Source organism: Ochotona princeps, chromosome 18, assembly GCF_030435755.1.
Source record: "Ochotona princeps isolate mOchPri1 chromosome 18, mOchPri1.hap1, whole genome shotgun sequence".
Classification (NCBI taxonomy): Eukaryota; Metazoa; Chordata; class Mammalia; order Lagomorpha; family Ochotonidae; genus Ochotona; species Ochotona princeps.
The window spans coordinates 32233235-32238277 of NC_080849.1; positions in this window are offsets into that span (position 1 = coordinate 32233235).

A 5043-nucleotide genomic window follows, 5' to 3' on the forward strand; every position below is an offset into this window, starting at 1 on the left:
TAGAACCGGAGCCCACATGGGATCCTGGTGTGTGCAAGGTGAGGGCTTTAGCCACTAGGTCACCGCGCCAGGTCCAGATAGAGACTATTTTAACAGGAAAAATTATTCAGCTTATACAAATGGATGGCTATGGTATCTTGCACTGAACAATTAGAAAACATATGCTTTAAAAGGAAAAAATTGCCATCAGGAATAATGTACCCAGCAAAGATTTCCTTTATCTTTGAAAATGAAATAAAATTCTTCCCTCGTTGCCTTCGAGTTGATGTTATTTGGGGCCCAGCCTTGTGTCTTAACAGGTAAGACCACTACCTATGATGCCAGTATCCAGTAAAGTTACTGGTTCTTGTGCCAGCTACTTCACTTCTGAACCAAAAACATAACTGATATGCCAATGTATAGCTTGCCATCAAAGAAATTTACTAATGTAAGAACTTTACTAACCCTTTCATCCTATATGGAATTCTGACTAATGTGAAAAGGTCAAATACTGTAACAAATTACTGTCATCTTTCTTCTAGACATGGAATTTGCTTTTTGATATTACACAACCTTACTGGAAACATTAAAATTAACAAAGTGCCAAGTCAATTTCAGATTTTTACAAGAATTATATTTTTACATACACCTTAGTTAAGTTTTCTTGTCATTCACTTCCCACTTTCTGGTTTAATCTCACTTACTGACATTTTTGAGCAAAGTAGCAGGACATAAACTCATTTGACTTCTTCAGTAGCTTTGAAAATCATTAGTTCGAAGGTTAAAGAAAATTTTAAATCAGCTTTATAGAAGCCAGCATTTTTTAGTAGTGGGAATGCTTACCTTCCATATTGGAATGCTAGGTTAAAGTGCTGCCTCTATTCCCAACTCCAGCTTTCTGCTAATATACACCTTGGGAGGCAGTGAGGTTGGCTCAGGTGGTTGGATGCCTAGCACCCATCTGAGAACTGGGAATTGAGTTCTCTGTTCCTGGTGCTGGCCTGGCCTTGCCTTAGCTGTTGTATGTGCATTTGGGAATGAAGCACTGAAAGTGGATTTCTCTCTCTCTCTCTCTCTCTCTGTCTTCCAAATGAATAAAATGATTTTGAAAAGATAAAAAGTATCAGCTTTCTAGACATCAGCCCAGTCCAGAAGTTAATACCATTCCGTACTATTAGAAACATAAAACTTACTAAATATGCATGTCTCAGAATGTGATTCTGTCCTTCCAGCTGAATAGCATATACTAAAAGATCAAAACCTAAAAAATTAGAAGCATTTGAAAACTCTATTATCTTTCCTTATAGACTAGTATGAATTACATTAGAGACAAAATGTAATGGAGGTGACTTTGATAAGATACATTATACCAGTATTTAAATCACCTAAGAATTGTGATAATTTATTCTTCTTGGAAAGAAAACTTGGCGGCACTGCCTTTCAATGACCCACGCAGTGATTTACCACAATAAGAAATATTTGCTTCTGAAGTGTGAGAAAGACTTCTAAAATTCTCTCCTTTTACAAATACATTTGGGAAGTTCAATATATTTATGCTGCAAATTTATTTTCTATAGTTAGGCTAGTCTACTTAAGGCAGATTCTCAAAAGTTGAATGACTGAGTAAACATTTAAAGTTTCACTGAAAATAGATAATTGCATGTATCAAATTTACATCTTCTTCCACAAGATGTAAGAAAGATCTTTACATTATACACTTGATGGCCAGCTTGCTCATATACATAAAGTAGTATTCTCTTCTATTAATAGAATAACCATTTCCGGAGACGAAGCAACAAGTCACAAGGAATTTCAGTTGCTAAGCACATGTGTAATTAGAACAAAGAAGGTCAATTTATTAGTTTCTGCCAGAGATAAACCATGCTGCTAGAATCTGCTGAGTCTTGACACTGTCAAGGAAAGCTGTTCTGACCTGAATACTGTCTCGACCCTTCAAGGTGTTGCTTATTTATTTCACCTCCACTCCAATTAATCATGGTTTTCTTGAGAGTTCAATATTTTTGCTTTTATTTCAAAGTTTCTGTTGATTCCTTATAGTTGTCCCTAGGTACTAGTTATCAGCTTCATCATACTGAATTCTTCACAATTACATCTGTCTACTGTCCAGGGGATTCAGGATCAATTTTGGAAATCTGCTTTAGTAGAAGGTGTGAATTAATCAGCAAATTCTGAACTTTAAAATCTGAAGATTTTACTTCCTTAATAAGTATACTGTATTTGTCCCCTTATTTCCAACCCTGAAAATGCAATGTCCTCGCTAAAGCCTTGGTCACTCTCACCAGTTTCTTTCACTGCCTATTTTCTCACTCTTCAGTCTTAAACCTCATCAAATTTAGCTTTGTACTCCCTCCAAAAACTCCAACTCAGTCTGGTTAATGCCGCACATAGCTGTCCCAATAGCTTCCATCATTAGCAGATCATCCGGCATCGGTCCTGTAAGGTCAGCCCAAGTGCCTTCATAGCACAAGTCTCTGTGCAGTCTGACTCCTATTTCACAAGTGCATCTTTGCCACTCCCTACCTCAACCCTCAAGAAACTGCAGAACTGAACTAATAACTGCTCCTCTCCTACTGCTTCTGGACCCCATGCTGCTTCTCTCAGGGTCTCTTTTACCTCACATTCTTTCCCAGTCTTTGTCTTGACTTGGCAAACAAGCTCTCCAGCCTGCTTGCTAGTATGGGTTGCGCTCCTCAAACTTCCTGCCAGGTAAGAGGTTCTTTCTGTAGTTACAGAGCACCAGTAGTTAACCTCGGAGTCTTACCACATCAGACTGTAATTAGAATTAGAATTTCTGGCTCTAGGAGCACTGAGCGGTCCGCAGAAACAGAAGAACAGTAAACTTCCTTCGGGACTTGGGAGAGGAGCTTTCTCTGGTCCTTGCTTGGTTCCAACTTTGGGTCCCCACCCGCTCTGGCAATGACCATCAAGATCGCTCCGGACACCCCTCAAAACAAACAAACAAAAACTCTAGAGTAGATAGAGATGAACAAGGAAAGCTTAGAATCAAACAGGAAACGGTCAGCGTGGATTCACTTATACTTTACTAGGTGGGAAACAAAGATTAGTCACTCCTCACTAGGGTACTGAAGATTTTCCTGCACACCCTTCCTAAAACTGCTCTGCACCTAAACTGTTGACATATGTCTTGTTAGAGTTATAAGCCAGTCTAGACTACTCAAAAGAAAGCCATGTTCAGCAAAATTATGCTTCAATCCTATAAAATGCTAAATACTATAATGAAAACAGACACAAGACAGCTGAATAGTAATCCATAACCATTTTAAGGTTTGTGGCAGCCGGTTGTATATAAACTAAAATTGAAATGTCAATGAAGAAGTCACAGGATGTAGTTAAGAACTTGCATTTTTTTTCTTTTAACATATTGGTTACTCAATACCATGTCGATTAATTCCATAACGTTATAAATTGTTGTTGATGTTATGTTGGGGCTTTTAATTGATCGGGATAATACTCTGCCAGCTCTACCTTCAGACCAGAGAAGGTCTCCCCAAGAAACCATTGAATTTGTCTGGACAATAAGATGCTGGACGCTATGCTTGGTATATGCTTGCAATGAAAGAATCTCAACTGGATTTGAACTGTGGTAATGCAACAAGGTGGAGGAATCCACCACGGGGGGAGGGTTTGTGTGGGGTGGGGGGAGTCCCAGTGCCTATAAAACTATGTCACATAATGCAATGTAATTAATAAAAAAAAAAGAATTTCTGGCTCTCCCTGAAAGTCATCTTTCTATCTCTACTGGCATGAATGGTGCCTAGCACATGAGAACTCAATTAAGTATTTACTGAATGAGTGGATAGATTGATGAATGAATGAATGAAGAGTGGGCACTGAAGTATGGGCATTTACATGCTAATTTAATCAAAATGCACTTAGACATTTAGTGAAGGAAAAATGGATATACTGTAGTGTGTTTCTCTTTTGAAAAGGGATTAGTTAGCACAAGAAGTCTATCAACAATAGAACAGATTTGGTTGCTTTTTTACTAATTAAAATAAATACATTCTTGTGTTAAACTCCTGATGAGTTACAAATGTAATAGAAATACTGGAACATTTTAAGTATTTTATAGTCAATATATTTAGTCTCTAATTAAATGGCAAATGCAAAGTATTTATAAGAGTGTATATAATAACATTCAAGTTCTATAATCTTACATAAATGTGTTTTCTTTTTTAGTGATTTTTTTAGTGATTTCTTTTTTAGTGTTTTTCTTTTTTATTAATTCAAAAATGTGACAAATGACTGCAGTCCTTGGGAAAATACCATGATAAAGTTGACTATGATTAAGTATACTATAATAGATCACGTATGATTGTGAGGTGTATGACAGTATATGGATAAATTATTTGGAATATAATAAGTAGAACTTCAAGTTGGCACAGAAAATGATGTAGCAAAAACATGTTTATTTTAATCACATGAGATATAAAAATAGTGCTATGTAAATGCATATTAAAATAGAATTTGGATGGGAATTTGGGGAGGAAAAGAAGACTCTTTGTTCATGGGTATAAAGTTAGAACCACTGACAGAATCCAACAGAGAGTTTGTAATCACTGTAATGGTGCCATATTCCACTACATTAGCTGGGATAGTTTAGAGCAAAATGGAACTCAATGGTCTTTGCCTGCCATGATTCCCCAGTGCCTATTTATGTGTAGTGTGACTCTGAGGTTAGATCCACTTAAGTTCTGTGTTTGCTTAAAGGCTTGTTTATCTTTTACTTACATATAATGGTGAGAATTTAAAAGGACATGTTTATATCTAATATTAAAATACAGAAATTAAAAACAGTTATGAATTCAGGATCATTTCATGGAGAAACTACAAAGGTAGGCCTGGATCAGAGGTATGAAAAACATTATACTCACAATGTATATATAAATATCTCCATACTGCCTTATCCTTACTTTTTATATCCTCTTATTGTACCCCAGTATTTTTGCATAGAAATTTTTAAAAATTTTACCTCCTACAATAGCTACACATTTGTAAGTTCTTCCATTTGTTAAGTTAGGG